The sequence below is a fragment of the Hyla sarda genome, unplaced genomic scaffold (genome assembly GCF_029499605.1).
Source record: "Hyla sarda isolate aHylSar1 unplaced genomic scaffold, aHylSar1.hap1 scaffold_502, whole genome shotgun sequence".
Classification (NCBI taxonomy): Eukaryota; Metazoa; Chordata; class Amphibia; order Anura; family Hylidae; genus Hyla; species Hyla sarda.
In genome coordinates this window covers 146,311-162,789 of record NW_026610513.1, presented here as the reverse complement: position 1 = coordinate 162,789, position 16,479 = coordinate 146,311, and the positions used below count along the sequence as shown (strand labels likewise).

At 46.3% G+C, this 16,479-nt stretch overlaps 7 non-coding genes across 7 annotated transcripts; all 7 read right to left on the bottom strand.

Moving 5' to 3' along the window:
* Positions 1-2,081: 2,081 nt before the first annotated feature.
* LOC130337584 (U2 spliceosomal RNA) lies at positions 2,082-2,272 on the bottom strand. Its single transcript, XR_008878442.1, has one exon. It is a non-coding gene; the product is annotated as a U2 spliceosomal RNA (small nuclear RNA).
* Positions 2,273-4,362: 2,090 nt separating this feature from the next.
* LOC130337583 (U2 spliceosomal RNA) lies at positions 4,363-4,553 on the bottom strand. The gene has a single exon (XR_008878440.1). It is a non-coding gene; the product is annotated as a U2 spliceosomal RNA (small nuclear RNA).
* Positions 4,554-6,637: 2,084 nt separating this feature from the next.
* LOC130337582 (U2 spliceosomal RNA) lies at positions 6,638-6,828 on the bottom strand. Its single transcript, XR_008878439.1, has one exon. It is a non-coding gene; the product is annotated as a U2 spliceosomal RNA (small nuclear RNA).
* A 2,081-nt stretch (positions 6,829-8,909) lies between these two features.
* LOC130337615 (U2 spliceosomal RNA) lies at positions 8,910-9,100 on the bottom strand. The gene has a single exon (XR_008878470.1). It is a non-coding gene; the product is annotated as a U2 spliceosomal RNA (small nuclear RNA).
* Positions 9,101-11,193: 2,093 nt separating this feature from the next.
* On the bottom strand, positions 11,194-11,383 carry LOC130337611 (U2 spliceosomal RNA). Its single transcript, XR_008878467.1, has one exon. It is a non-coding gene; the product is annotated as a U2 spliceosomal RNA (small nuclear RNA).
* Positions 11,384-13,470: 2,087 nt separating this feature from the next.
* Positions 13,471-13,661, bottom strand: LOC130337581 (U2 spliceosomal RNA). The gene has a single exon (XR_008878438.1). It is a non-coding gene; the product is annotated as a U2 spliceosomal RNA (small nuclear RNA).
* A 2,090-nt stretch (positions 13,662-15,751) lies between these two features.
* LOC130337580 (U2 spliceosomal RNA) lies at positions 15,752-15,942 on the bottom strand. Its single transcript, XR_008878437.1, has one exon. It is a non-coding gene; the product is annotated as a U2 spliceosomal RNA (small nuclear RNA).
* Positions 15,943-16,479: the final 537 nt, after the last annotated feature.

Here is a 16,479-nt window from a genome sequence, read left to right as displayed (position 1 = left end):
ACCGTGAAAGGGGCGGGCCCAACAAGGTCCCCTTCATGGGCACTATCACTGCTTGCTGTCAGGGAGGCTGCCAGACAATTTTCCATGCACACTCTGGGCTGGGGGGCAGTCAACCACCAGTATACACAGCAGAACCTAAACCCATACCATTATTGCTAAGCAGCAAGACAGGGGCCCATTGCACTCCCATGGGGCCTTTTTAAATGCAATCCATAACCCGGATTTGCCAGGAACCCTTCTTACTCCTCCTACTTGCATGTGACACTGGGCTTAGGATCTGCATAGGAAACACACACACAAGCACACACCTACCTTTGTTGCCTGCAGATGCCTCCTTGGCTGTCCCCAAACGGTATCAAACCAACACCCACGGGAAGCTGTAAGCATAGAGGACATGCCTGCACCCCATTGGACTTACCTGTGTGGGTTAAATCCGGGTTATTTGACAACCTATGGCGGTGATGGTTCTGCTCAGGCAGAGCAGTGCTGATGCTCCTCATAAAGCTGTCGCTGCTGTGAAGGTTCTAGGTGACATCACAAATCCCTATGGTTACATACACAACAAAGCTGGGTTGTTGTTGTTTACACTCTGCAAGGCCTGTGGAAGTGAGTGACATCATAGCACTGTAGTTCTGAGGGTTCTAGATGGATGCAACAATCTCCTGTTGCTTCTATGAAGGCCATAATAGACGACATCACCAAACAGCTCCATAGTCACATACACAGCAAAGGAGAGATGTTGTTTACACCTAGTGATGTCAGTGGTATTGAGTGACATCACAGCACAGTGCTAAGGCTCCTGGGCCTGGACACAGCAGCGGCTGCAATATCTCAACGGAGAATACGTTTATATATATGTGTGTGTGTGCGCATATATATATATATATATATATATATATATATATATATATATATATTTCTCCGCCGAAATCACTTTTAAACCCATTTCCACCTTTTTTTCCCTTCTCTTCCTCTTACTTTTTTTTCAAGTTTTTTTACGTTTTTCTCCTTTTCGCCTCTTTTCTGGGCGTATTATTCTTCTTTTTCTTCTTTTTTTTCGTCTAATGCATACCCCATCAGTGCAGCAATGCTTATTCAATACCGCCAGCAGATGGAGACACTGGGGGATAATTTTCTAAGGATTTATACTGATTTTTCCTGTCTGAATTTGTCGCACAGAAAGTTGCAGGCCAAATATGTGTGACATTTCTGCGACTTTAGCTTCTAGAGCATTTTTACAACATTATACATAGGTGCTGAATACATAAAAAGCGACTGTTCAGCGACAGACAAGTCGCATCGGCTGAAAGTAGGCCAGAATGTCAGTCCATGTTGGAGCAGGTTTAGATACAGTCTAAAGTATAGATCTCAAAGTCTGTGCACAGAATTTAGCAAGGGCCTCGCACCTTCTGATGCATCAGGTAGGTGCACAATAGCATAGCCTAACCCTCTGTACTTTGGTCTATATTGATGCGGGACATAGACAGCCAGCTGATGACCAATCCATTAGTGCAATGGATGACTGGAAGCATTTGTCTTTGCCTTTGCAATACCACAGAAGCAATGCATGGTCAATGTACAGCAATGACACACCTGTGTGAACAGCCAGGAGACCCCCCCCCCCATGTTATGTTACATAGTTACATAGTTAGTACGGTCGAAAAAAGACATATGTCCATCAAGTTCAACCAGGGAATTAAGGGGTAGGGGTGTGGCGCGATATTGGGGAAGGGATGAGATTTTATATTTCTTCATAAGCATTAATCTTATTTTGTCAATTAGGAACATTCAGCACCCACCCGCTATCAAGGCAGCTGCCTATCATGTCATGCCCTACCTGCACAGGTGTGCTGGCTACTCAAATGATCCAATTAAGGAGGCCATTTAGTCAGCAGCAGCAGAAGTCCTGTGCCTGGACGCTCCAACAGCGGCCAGACACAAGCAGAAGCAGCAGAAGCAGCAGCAGCAGCACCACCTTTTGTTTTTTGGCTGCAGCAGCAAGGCCCACAGGGCTGGCTAGCTGGCTAGCCAGCAAGCAGGTAGCAATGAAAGTAGGAATCTTTCTTTTTAACCCTGTAAGGGGGTGGTGCACTGTACCCGAAGATACTGCCATATCGGGTCAATGCATAGGGCGACGGAAGCAAGCTTCGAAATCGGCCCCCGTTCTCAAAAATCCATTTAATATATGGTCCCCAGATAGGGGACGTATCAGATATTAAACTGATAAGAACAGATACTACACTTGATCTTAGCCAAAAGGCCGAGAAGCGATAACCGTGAAAGGGGCGGGCCCAACAAGGTCCCCTTCATGGGCACTATCACTGCTTGCTGTCAGGGAGGCTGCCAGACAATTTTCCATGCACACTCTGGGCTGGGGGGCAGTCAACCACCAGTACACACAGCAGAACCTAAACCCATACCATTATTGCTAAGCAGCAAGACAGGGGCCCATTGCACTCCCACGGGGCCTTTTTAAATGCAATCCATAACCCGGATTTGCCAGGAACCCTTCTTACTCCTCCTACTTGCATGTGACACTGGGCTTAGGATCTGCATAGGAAACACACACACAAGCACACACCTACCTTTGTTGCCTGCAGATGCCTCCTTGGCTGTCCCCAAACGGTATCAAACCAACACCCACGGGAAGCTGTAAGCATAGAGGACATGCCTGCACCCCATTGGACTTACCTGTGTGGGTTAAATCCGGGTTATTTGACAACCTATGGCGGTGATGGTTCTGCTCAGGCAGAGCAGTGCTGATGCTCCTCATAAAGCTGTCGCTGCTGTGAAGGTTCTAGGTGACATCACAAATCCCTATGGTTACATACACAACAAAGCTGGGTTGTTGTTGTTTACACTCTGCAAGGCCTGTGGAAGTGAGTGACATCATAGCACTGTAGTTCTGAGGGTTCTAGATGGATGCAACAATCTCCTGTTGCTTCTATGAAGGCCATAATAGACGACATCACCAAACAGCTCCATAGTCACATACACAGCAAAGGAGAGATGTTGTTTACACCTAGTGATGTCAGTGGTATTGAGTGACATCACAGCACAGTGCTAAGGCTCCTGGGCCTGGACACAGCAGCGGCTGCAATATCTCAACGGAGAATACGTTTATATATATGTGTGTGTGTGCGCGTATATATATATATATATATATATATATATATATATATATATATATATATTTCTCCGCCGAAATCACTTTTAAACCCATTTCCACCTTTTTTTCCCTTCTCTTCCTCTTACTTTTTTTTCACGTTTTTTTACGTTTTTCTCCTTTTCGCCTCTTTTCTGGGCGTATTATTCTTCTTTTTCTTCTTTTTTTTCGTCTAATGCATACCCCATCAGTGCAGCAATGCTTATTCAATACCGCCAGCAGATGGAGACACTGGGGGATAATTTTCTAAGGATTTATACTGATTTTTCCTGTCTGAATTTGTCGCACAGAAAGTTGCAGGCCAAATATGTGTGACATTTCTGCGACTTTAGCTTCTAGAGCATTTTTACAACATTATACATAGGTGCTGAATACATAAAAAGCGACTGTTCAGCGACAGACAAGTCGCATCGGCTGAAAGTAGGCCAGAATGTCAGTCCATGTTGGAGCAGGTTTAGATACAGTCTAAAGTATAGATCTCAAAGTCTGTGCACAGAATTTAGCAAGGGCCTCGCACCTTCTGATGCATCAGGTAGGTGCACAATAGCATAGCCTAACCCTCTGTACTTTGGTCTATATTGATGCGGGACATAGACAGCCAGCTGATGACCAATCCATTAGTGCAATGGATGGCTGGAAGCATTTGTCTTTGCCTTTGCAATACCACAGAAGCAATGCATGGTCAATGTACAGCAATGACACACCTGTGTGAACAGCCAGGAGACCCCCCCCCCCCCCCATGTTATGTTACATAGTTACATAGTTAGTACGGTCGAAAAAAGACATATGTCCATCAAGTTCAACCAGGGAATTAAGGGGTAGGGGTGTGGCGCGATATTGGGGAAGGGATGAGATTTTATATTTCTTCATAAGCATTAATCTTATTTTGTCAATTAGGAACATTCAGCACCCACCCGCTATCAAGGCAGCTGCCTATCATGTCATGCCCTACCTGCACAGGTGTGCTGGCTACTCAAATGATCCAATTAAGGAGGCCATTTAGTCAGCAGCAGCAGAAGTCCTGTGCCTGGACGCTCCAACAGCGGCCAGACACAAGCAGAAGCAGCAGAAGCAGCAGCAGCAGCACCACCTTTTGTTTTTTGGCTGCAGCAGCAAGGCCCACAGGGCTGGCTAGCTGGCTAGCCAGCAAGCAGGTAGCAATGAAAGTAGGAATCTTTCTTTTTAACCCTGTAAGGGGGTGGTGCACTGTACCCGAAGATACTGCCATATCGGGTCAATGCATAGGGCGACGGAAGCAAGCTTCGAAATCGGCCCCCGTTCTCAAAAATCCATTTAATATATGGTCCCCAGATAGGGGACGTATCAGATATTAAACTGATAAGAACAGATACTACACTTGATCTTAGCCAAAAGGCCGAGAAGCGATAACCGTGAAAGGGGCGGGCCCAACAAGGTCCCCTTCATGGGCACTATCACTGCTTGCTGTCAGGGAGGCTGCCAGACAATTTTCCATGCACACTCTGGGCTGGGGGGCAGTCAACCACCAGTACACACAGCAGAACCTAAACCCATACCATTATTGCTAAGCAGCAAGACAGGGGCCCATTGCACTCCCACGGGGCCTTTTTAAATGCAATCCATAACCCGGATTTGCCAGGAACCCTTCTTACTCCTCCTACTTGCATGTGACACTGGGCTTAGGATCTGCATAGGAAACACACACACAAGCACACACCTACCTTTGTTGCCTGCAGATGCCTCCTTGGCTGTCCCCAAACGGTATCAAACCAACACCCACGGGAAGCTGTAAGCATAGAGGACATGCCTGCACCCCATTGGACTTACCTGTGTGGGTTAAATCCGGGTTATTTGACAACCTATGGCGGTGATGGTTCTGCTCAGGCAGAGCAGTGCTGATGCTCCTCATAAAGCTGTCGCTGCTGTGAAGGTTCTAGGTGACATCACAAATCCCTATGGTTACATACACAACAAAGCTGGGTTGTTGTTGTTTACACTCTGCAAGGCCTGTGGAAGTGAGTGACATCATAGCACTGTAGTTCTGAGGGTTCTAGATGGATGCAACAATCTCCTGTTGCTTCTATGAAGGCCATAATAGACGACATCACCAAACAGCTCCATAGTCACATACACAGCAAAGGAGAGATGTTGTTTACACCTAGTGATGTCAGTGGTATTGAGTGACATCACAGCACAGTGCTAAGGCTCCTGGGCCTGGACACAGCAGCGGCTGCAATATCTCAACGGAGAATACGTTTATATATATGTGTGTGTGTGCGCGTATATATATATATATATATATATATATATATATATATATATTTCTCCGCCGAAATCACTTTTAAACCCATTTCCACCTTTTTTTCCCTTCTCTTCCTCTTACTTTTTTTTCACGTTTTTTTACGTTTTTCTCCTTTTCGCCTCTTTTCTGGGCGTATTATTCTTCTTTTTCTTCTTTTTTTTCGTCTAATGCATACCCCATCAGTGCAGCAATGCTTATTCAATACCGCCAGCAGATGGAGACACTGGGGGATAATTTTCTAAGGATTTATACTGATTTTTCCTGTCTGAATTTGTCGCACAGAAAGTTGCAGGCCAAATATGTGTGACATTTCTGCGACTTTAGCTTCTAGAGCATTTTTACAACATTATACATAGGTGCTGAATACATAAAAAGCGACTGTTCAGCGACAGACAAGTCGCATCGGCTGAAAGTAGGCCAGAATGTCAGTCCATGTTGGAGCAGGTTTAGATACAGTCTAAAGTATAGATCTCAAAGTCTGTGCACAGAATTTAGCAAGGGCCTCGCACCTTCTGATGCATCAGGTAGGTGCACAATAGCATAGCCTAACCCTCTGTACTTTGGTCTATATTGATGCGGGACATAGACAGCCAGCTGATGACCAATCCATTAGTGCAATGGATGGCTGGAAGCATTTGTCTTTGCCTTTGCAATACCACAGAAGCAATGCATGGTCAATGTACAGCAATGACACACCTGTGTGAACAGCCAGGAGACCCCCCCCCCCCCCCCCATGTTATGTTACATAGTTACATAGTTAGTACGGTCGAAAAAAGACATATGTCCATCAAGTTCAACCAGGGAATTAAGGGGTAGGGGTGTGGCGCGATATTGGGGAAGGGATGAGATTTTATATTTCTTCATAAGCATTAATCTTATTTTGTCAATTAGGAACATTCAGCACCCACCCGCTATCAAGGCAGCTGCCTATCATGTCATGCCCTACCTGCACAGGTGTGCTGGCTACTCAAATGATCCAATTAAGGAGGCCATTTAGTCAGCAGCAGCAGAAGTCCTGTGCCTGGACGCTCCAACAGCGGCCAGACACAAGCAGAAGCAGCAGAAGCAGCAGCAGCAGCACCACCTTTTGTTTTTTGGCTGCAGCAGCAAGGCCCACAGGGCTGGCTAGCTGGCTAGCCAGCAAGCAGGTAGCAATGAAAGTAGGAATCTTTCTTTTTAACCCTGTAAGGGGGTGGTGCACTGTACCCGAAGATACTGCCATATCGGGTCAATGCATAGGGCGACGGAAGCAAGCTTCGAAATCGGCCCCCGTTCTCAAAAATCCATTTAATATATGGTCCCCAGATAGGGGACGTATCAGATATTAAACTGATAAGAACAGATACTACACTTGATCTTAGCCAAAAGGCCGAGAAGCGATAACCGTGAAAGGGGCGGGCCCAACAAGGTCCCCTTCATGGGCACTATCACTGCTTGCTGTCAGGGAGGCTGCCAGACAATTTTCCATGCACACTCTGGGCTGGGGGGCAGTCAACCACCAGTACACACAGCAGAACCTAAACCCATACCATTATTGCTAAGCAGCAAGACAGGGGCCCATTGCACTCCCACGGGGCCTTTTTAAATGCAATCCATAACCCGGATTTGCCAGGAACCCTTCTTACTCCTCCTACTTGCATGTGACACTGGGCTTAGGATCTGCATAGGAAACACACACACAAGCACACACCTACCTTTGTTGCCTGCAGATGCCTCCTTGGCTGTCCCCAAACGGTATCAAACCAACACCCACGGGAAGCTGTAAGCATAGAGGACATGCCTGCACCCCATTGGACTTACCTGTGTGGGTTAAATCCGGGTTATTTGACAACCTATGGCGGTGATGGTTCTGCTCAGGCAGAGCAGTGCTGATGCTCCTCATAAAGCTGTCGCTGCTGTGAAGGTTCTAGGTGACATCACAAATCCCTATGGTTACATACACAACAAAGCTGGGTTGTTGTTGTTTACACTCTGCAAGGCCTGTGGAAGTGAGTGACATCATAGCACTGTAGTTCTGAGGGTTCTAGATGGATGCAACAATCTCCTGTTGCTTCTATGAAGGCCATAATAGACGACATCACCAAACAGCTCCATAGTCACATACACAGCAAAGGAGAGATGTTGTTTACACCTAGTGATGTCAGTGGTATTGAGTGACATCACAGCACAGTGCTAAGGCTCCTGGGCCTGGACACAGCAGCGGCTGCAATATCTCAACGGAGAATACGTTTATATATATGTGTGTGTGTGCGCGTATATATATATATATATATATATATATATATATATATATTTCTCCGCCGAAATCACTTTTAAACCCATTTCCACCTTTTTTTCCCTTCTCTTCCTCTTACTTTTTTTTCACGTTTTTTTACGTTTTTCTCCTTTTCGCCTCTTTTCTGGGCGTATTATTCTTCTTTTTCTTCTTTTTTTTCGTCTAATGCATACCCCATCAGTGCAGCAATGCTTATTCAATACCGCCAGCAGATGGAGACACTGGGGGATAATTTTCTAAGGATTTATACTGATTTTTCCTGTCTGAATTTGTCGCACAGAAAGTTGCAGGCCAAATATGTGTGACATTTCTGCGACTTTAGCTTCTAGAGCATTTTTACAACATTATACATAGGTGCTGAATACATAAAAAGCGACTGTTCAGCGACAGACAAGTCGCATCGGCTGAAAGTAGGCCAGAATGTCAGTCCATGTTGGAGCAGGTTTAGATACAGTCTAAAGTATAGATCTCAAAGTCTGTGCACAGAATTTAGCAAGGGCCTCGCACCTTCTGATGCATCAGGTAGGTGCACAATAGCATAGCCTAACCCTCTGTACTTTGGTCTATATTGATGCGGGACATAGACAGCCAGCTGATGACCAATCCATTAGTGCAATGGATGGCTGGAAGCATTTGTCTTTGCCTTTGCAATACCACAGAAGCAATGCATGGTCAATGTACAGCAATGACACACCTGTGTGAACAGCCAGGAGACCCCCCCCCCCCCCCCATGTTATGTTACATAGTTACATAGTTAGTACGGTCGAAAAAACACATATGTCCATCAAGTTCAACCAGGGAATTAAGGGGTAGGGGTGTGGCGCGATATTGGGGAAGGGATGAGATTTTATATTTCTTCATAAGCATTAATCTTATTTTGTCAATTAGGAACATTCAGCACCCACCCGCTATCAAGGCAGCTGCCTATCATGTCATGCCCTACCTGCACAGGTGTGCTGGCTACTCAAATGATCCAATTAAGGAGGCCATTTAGTCAGCAGCAGCAGAAGTCCTGTGCCTGGACGCTCCAACAGCGGCCAGACACAAGCAGAAGCAGCAGAAGCAGCAGCAGCAGCACCACCTTTTGTTTTTTGGCTGCAGCAGCAAGGCCCACAGGGCTGGCTAGCTGGCTAGCCAGCAAGCAGGTAGCAATGAAAGTAGGAATCTTTCTTTTTAACCCTGTAAGGGGGTGGTGCACTGTACCCGAAGATACTGCCATATCGGGTCAATGCATAGGGTGACGGAAGCAAGCTTCGAAATCGGCCCCCGTTCTCAAAAATCCATTTAATATATGGTCCCCAGATAGGGGACGTATCAGATATTAAACTGATAAGAACAGATACTACACTTGATCTTAGCCAAAAGGCCGAGAAGCGATAACCGTGAAAGGGGCGGGCCCAACAAGGTCCCCTTCATGGGCACTATCACTGCTTGCTGTCAGGGAGGCTGCCAGACAATTTTCCATGCACACTCTGGGCTGGGGGGCAGTCAACCACCAGTACACACAGCAGAACCTAAACCCATACCATTATTGCTAAGCAGCAAGACAGGGGCCCATTGCACTCCCACGGGGCCTTTTTAAATGCAATCCATAACCCGGATTTGCCAGGAACCCTTCTTACTCCTCCTACTTGCATGTGACACTGGGCTTAGGATCTGCATAGGAAACACACACACAAGCACACACCTACCTTTGTTGCCTGCAGATGCCTCCTTGGCTGTCCCCAAACGGTATCAAACCAACACCCACGGGAAGCTGTAAGCATAGAGGACATGCCTGCACCCCATTGGACTTACCTGTGTGGGTTAAATCCGGGTTATTTGACAACCTATGGCGGTGATGGTTCTGCTCAGGCAGAGCAGTGCTGATGCTCCTCATAAAGCTGTCGCTGCTGTGAAGGTTCTAGGTGACATCACAAATCCCTATGGTTACATACACAACAAAGCTGGGTTGTTGTTGTTTACACTCTGCAAGGCCTGTGGAAGTGAGTGACATCATAGCACTGTAGTTCTGAGGGTTCTAGATGGATGCAACAATCTCCTGTTGCTTCTATGAAGGCCATAATAGACGACATCACCAAACAGCTCCATAGTCACATACACAGCAAAGGAGAGATGTTGTTTACACCTAGTGATGTCAGTGGTATTGAGTGACATCACAGCACAGTGCTAAGGCTCCTGGGCCTGGACACAGCAGCGGCTGCAATATCTCAACGGAGAATACGTTTATATATATGTGTGTGTGTGCGCGTATATATATATATATATATATATATATATATATATATATATATATATATTTCTCCGCCGAAATCACTTTTAAACCCATTTCCACCTTTTTTTCCCTTCTCTTCCTCTTACTTTTTTTTCACGTTTTTTTACGTTTTTCTCCTTTTCGCCTCTTTTCTGGGCGTATTATTCTTCTTTTTCTTCTTTTTTTTCGTCTAATGCATACCCCATCAGTGCAGCAATGCTTATTCAATACCGCCAGCAGATGGAGACACTGGGGGATAATTTTCTAAGGATTTATACTGATTTTTCCTGTCTGAATTTGTCGCACAGAAAGTTGCAGGCCAAATATGTGTGACATTTCTGCGACTTTAGCTTCTAGAGCATTTTTACAACATTATACATAGGTGCTGAATACATAAAAAGCGACTGTTCAGCGACAGACAAGTCGCATCGGCTGAAAGTAGGCCAGAATGTCAGTCCATGTTGGAGCAGGTTTAGATACAGTCTAAAGTATAGATCTCAAAGTCTGTGCACAGAATTTAGCAAGGGCCTCGCACCTTCTGATGCATCAGGTAGGTGCACAATAGCATAGCCTAACCCTCTGTACTTTGGTCTATATTGATGCGGGACATAGACAGCCAGCTGATGACCAATCCATTAGTGCAATGGATGGCTGGAAGCATTTGTCTTTGCCTTTGCAATACCACAGAAGCAATGCATGGTCAATGTACAGCAATGACACACCTGTGTGAACAGCCAGGAGACCCCCCCCCCCCCCCCCCATGTTATGTTACATAGTTACATAGTTAGTACGGTCGAAAAAAGACATATGTCCATCAAGTTCAACCAGGGAATTAAGGGGTAGGGGTGTGGCGCGATATTGGGGAAGGGATGAGATTTTATATTTCTTCATAAGCATTAATCTTATTTTGTCAATTAGGAACATTCAGCACCCACCCGCTATCAAGGCAGCTGCCTATCATGTCATGCCCTACCTGCACAGGTGTGCTGGCTACTCAAATGATCCAATTAAGGAGGCCATTTAGTCAGCAGCAGCAGAAGTCCTGTGCCTGGACGCTCCAACAGCGGCCAGACACAAGCAGAAGCAGCAGAAGCAGCAGCAGCAGCACCACCTTTTGTTTTTTGGCTGCAGCAGCAAGGCCCACAGGGCTGGCTAGCTGGCTAGCCAGCAAGCAGGTAGCAATGAAAGTAGGAATCTTTCTTTTTAACCCTGTAAGGGGGTGGTGCACTGTACCCGAAGATACTGCCATATCGGGTCAATGCATAGGGCGACGGAAGCAAGCTTCGAAATCGGCCCCGTTCTCAAAAATCCATTTAATATATGGTCCCCAGATAGGGGACGTATCAGATATTAAACTGATAAGAACAGATACTACACTTGATCTTAGCCAAAAGGCCGAGAAGCGATAACCGTGAAAGGGGCGGGCCCAACAAGGTCCCCTTCATGGGCACTATCACTGCTTGCTGTCAGGGAGGCTGCCAGACAATTTTCCATGCACACTCTGGGCTGGGGGGCAGTCAACCACCAGTACACACAGCAGAACCTAAACCCATACCATTATTGCTAAGCAGCAAGACAGGGGCCCATTGCACTCCCACGGGGCCTTTTTAAATGCAATCCATAACCCGGATTTGCCAGGAACCCTTCTTACTCCTCCTACTTGCATGTGACACTGGGCTTAGGATCTGCATAGGAAACACACACACAAGCACACACCTACCTTTGTTGCCTGCAGATGCCTCCTTGGCTGTCCCCAAACGGTATCAAACCAACACCCACGGGAAGCTGTAAGCATAGAGGACATGCCTGCACCCCATTGGACTTACCTGTGTGGGTTAAATCCGGGTTATTTGACAACCTATGGCGGTGATGGTTCTGCTCAGGCAGAGCAGTGCTGATGCTCCTCATAAAGCTGTCGCTGCTGTGAAGGTTCTAGGTGACATCACAAATCCCTATGGTTACATACACAACAAAGCTGGGTTGTTGTTGTTTACACTCTGCAAGGCCTGTGGAAGTGAGTGACATCATAGCACTGTAGTTCTGAGGGTTCTAGATGGATGCAACAATCTCCTGTTGCTTCTATGAAGGCCATAATAGACGACATCACCAAACAGCTCCATAGTCACATACACAGCAAAGGAGAGATGTTGTTTACACCTAGTGATGTCAGTGGTATTGAGTGACATCACAGCACAGTGCTAAGGCTCCTGGGCCTGGACACAGCAGCGGCTGCAATATCTCAACGGAGAATACGTTTATATATATGTGTGTGTGTGCGCGTATATATATATATATATATATATATATATATATATATATATATTTCTCCGCCGAAATCACTTTTAAACCCATTTCCACCTTTTTTTCCCTTCTCTTCCTCTTACTTTTTTTTCACGTTTTTTTACGTTTTTCTCCTTTTCGCCTCTTTTATGGGCGTATTATTCTTCTTTTTCTTCTTTTTTTTCGTCTAATGCATACCCCATCAGTGCAGCAATGCTTATTCAATACCGCCAGCAGATGGAGACACTGGGGGATAATTTTCTAAGGATTTATACTGATTTTTCCTGTCTGAATTTGTCGCACAGAAAGTTGCAGGCCAAATATGTGTGACATTTCTGCGACTTTAGCTTCTAGAGCATTTTTACAACATTATACATAGGTGCTGAATACATAAAAAGCGACTGTTCAGCGACAGACAAGTCGCATCGGCTGAAAGTAGGCCAGAATGTCAGTCCATGTTGGAGCAGGTTTAGATACAGTCTAAAGTATAGATCTCAAAGTCTGTGCACAGAATTTAGCAAGGGCCTCGCACCTTCTGATGCATCAGGTAGGTGCACAATAGCATAGCCTAACCCTCTGTACTTTGGTCTATATTGATGCGGGACATAGACAGCCAGCTGATGACCAATCCATTAGTGCAATGGATGGCTGGAAGCATTTGTCTTTGCCTTTGCAATACCACAGAAGCAATGCATGGTCAATGTACAGCAATGACACACCTGTGTGAACAGCCAGGAGACCCCCCCCCCCCCCCCCCATGTTATGTTACATAGTTACATAGTTAGTACGGTCGAAAAAAGACATATGTCCATCAAGTTCAACCAGGGAATTAAGGGGTAGGGGTGTGGCGCGATATTGGGGAAGGGATGAGATTTTATATTTCTTCATAAGCATTAATCTTATTTTGTCAATTAGGAACATTCAGCACCCACCCGCTATCAAGGCAGCTGCCTATCATGTCATGCCCTACCTGCACAGGTGTGCTGGCTACTCAAATGATCCAATTAAGGAGGCCATTTAGTCAGCAGCAGCAGAAGTCCTGTGCCTGGACGCTCCAACAGCGGCCAGACACAAGCAGAAGCAGCAGAAGCAGCAGCAGCAGCACCACCTTTTGTTTTTTGGCTGCAGCAGCAAGGCCCACAGGGCTGGCTAGCTGGCTAGCCAGCAAGCAGGTAGCAATGAAAGTAGGAATCTTTCTTTTTAACCCTGTAAGGGGGTGGTGCACTGTACCCGAAGATACTGCCATATCGGGTCAATGCATAGGGCGACGGAAGCAAGCTTCGAAATCGGCCCCCGTTCTCAAAAATCCATTTAATATATGGTCCCCAGATAGGGGACGTATCAGATATTAAACTGATAAGAACAGATACTACACTTGATCTTAGCCAAAAGGCCGAGAAGCGATAACCGTGAAAGGGGCGGGCCCAACAAGGTCCCCTTCATGGGCACTATCACTGCTTGCTGTCAGGGAGGCTGCCAGACAATTTTCCATGCACACTCTGGGCTGGGGGGCAGTCAACCACCAGTACACACAGCAGAACCTAAACCCATACCATTATTGCTAAGCAGCAAGACAGGGGCCCATTGCACTCCCACGGGGCCTTTTTAAATGCAATCCATAACCCGGATTTGCCAGGAACCCTTCTTACTCCTCCTACTTGCATGTGACACTGGGCTTAGGATCTGCATAGGAAACACACACACAAGCACACACCTACCTTTGTTGCCTGCAGATGCCTCCTTGGCTGTCCCCAAACGGTATCAAACCAACACCCACGGGAAGCTGTAAGCATAGAGGACATGCCTGCACCCCATTGGACTTACCTGTGTGGGTTAAATCCGGGTTATTTGACAACCTATGGCGGTGATGGTTCTGCTCAGGCAGAGCAGTGCTGATGCTCCTCATAAAGCTGTCGCTGCTGTGAAGGTTCTAGGTGACATCACAAATCCCTATGGTTACATACACAACAAAGCTGGGTTGTTGTTGTTTACACTCTGCAAGGCCTGTGGAAGTGAGTGACATCATAGCACTGTAGTTCTGAGGGTTCTAGATGGATGCAACAATCTCCTGTTGCTTCTATGAAGGCCATAATAGACGACATCACCAAACAGCTCCATAGTCACATACACAGCAAAGGAGAGATGTTGTTTACACCTAGTGATGTCAGTGGTATTGAGTGACATCACAGCACAGTGCTAAGGCTCCTGGGCCTGGACACAGCAGCGGCTGCAATATCTCAACGGAGAATACGTTTATATATATGTGTGTGTGTGCGCGTATATATATATATATATATATATATATATATATATATATATTTCTCCGCCGAAATCACTTTTAAACCCATTTCCACCTTTTTTTCCCTTCTCTTCCTCTTACTTTTTTTTCACGTTTTTTTACGTTTTTCTCCTTTTCGCCTCTTTTCTGGGCGTATTATTCTTCTTTTTCTTCTTTTTTTTCGTCTAATGCATACCCCATCAGTGCAGCAATGCTTATTCAATACCGCCAGCAGATGGAGACACTGGGGGATAATTTTCTAAGGATTTATACTGATTTTTCCTGTCTGAATTTGTCGCACAGAAAGTTGCAGGCCAAATATGTGTGACATTTCTGCGACTTTAGCTTCTAGAGCATTTTTACAACATTATACATAGGTGCTGAATACATAAAAAGCGACTGTTCAGCGACAGACAAGTCGCATCGGCTGAAAGTAGGCCAGAATGTCAGTCCATGTTGGAGCAGGTTTAGATACAGTCTAAAGTATAGATCTCAAAGTCTGTGCACAGAATTTAGCAAGGGCCTCGCACCTTCTGATGCATCAGGTAGGTGCACAATAGCATAGCCTAACCCTCTGTACTTTGGTCTATATTGATGCGGGACATAGACAGCCAGCTGATGACCAATCCATTAGTGCAATGGATGGCTGGAAGCATTTGTCTTTGCCTTTGCAATACCACAGAAGCAATGCATGGTCAATGTACAGCAATGACACACCTGTGTGAACAGCCAGGAGACCCCCCCCCCCCCCCCCCCCCCCATGTTATGTTACATAGTTACATAGTTAGTACGGTCGAAAAAAGACATATGTCCATCAAGTTCAACCAGGGAATTAAGGGGTAGGGGTGTGGCGCGATATTGGGGAAGGGATGAGATTTTATATTTCTTCATAAGCATTAATCTTATTTTGTCAATTAGGAACATTCAGCACCCACCCGCTATCAAGGCAGCTGCCTATCATGTCATGCCCTACCTGCACAGGTGTGCTGGCTACTCAAATGATCCAATTAAGGAGGCCATTTAGTCAGCAGCAGCAGAAGTCCTGTGCCTGGACGCTCCAACAGCGGCCAGACACAAGCAGAAGCAGCAGAAGCAGCAGCAGCAGCACCACCTTTTGTTTTTTGGCTGCAGCAGCAAGGCCCACAGGGCTGGCTAGCTGGCTAGCCAGCAAGCAGGTAGCAATGAAAGTAGGAATCTTTCTTTTTAACCCTGTAAGGGGGTGGTGCACTGTACCCGAAGATACTGCCATATCGGGTCAATGCATAGGGCGACGGAAGCAAGCTTCGAAATCGGCCCCCGTTCTCAAAAATCCATTTAATATATGGTCCCCAGATAGGGGACGTATCAGATATTAAACTGATAAGAACAGATACTACACTTGATCTTAGCCAAAAGGCCGAGAAGCGATAACCGTGAAAGGGGCGGGCCCAACAAGGTCCCCTTCATGGGCACTATCACTGCTTGCTGTCAGGGAGGCTGCCAGACAATTTTCCATGCACACTCTGGGCTGGGGGGCAGTCAACCACCAGTACACACAGCAGAACCTAAACCCATACCATTATTGCTAAGCAGCAAGACAGGGGCCCATTGCACTCCCACGGGGCCTTTTTAAATGCAATCCATAACCCGGATTTGCCAGGAACCCTTCTTACTCCTCCTACTTGCATGTGACACTGGGCTTAGGATCTGCATAGGAAACACACACACAAGCACACACCTACCTTTGTTGCCTGCAGATGCCTCCTTGGCTGTCCCCAAACGGTATCAAACCAACACCCACGGGAAGCTGTAAGCATAGAGGACATGCCTGCACCCCATTGGACTTACCTGTGTGGGTTAAATCCGGGTTATTTGACAACCTATGGCGGTGATGGTTCTGCTCAGGCAGAGCAGTGCTGATGCTCCTCATAAAGCTGTCGCTGCTGTGAAGGTTCTAGGTGACATC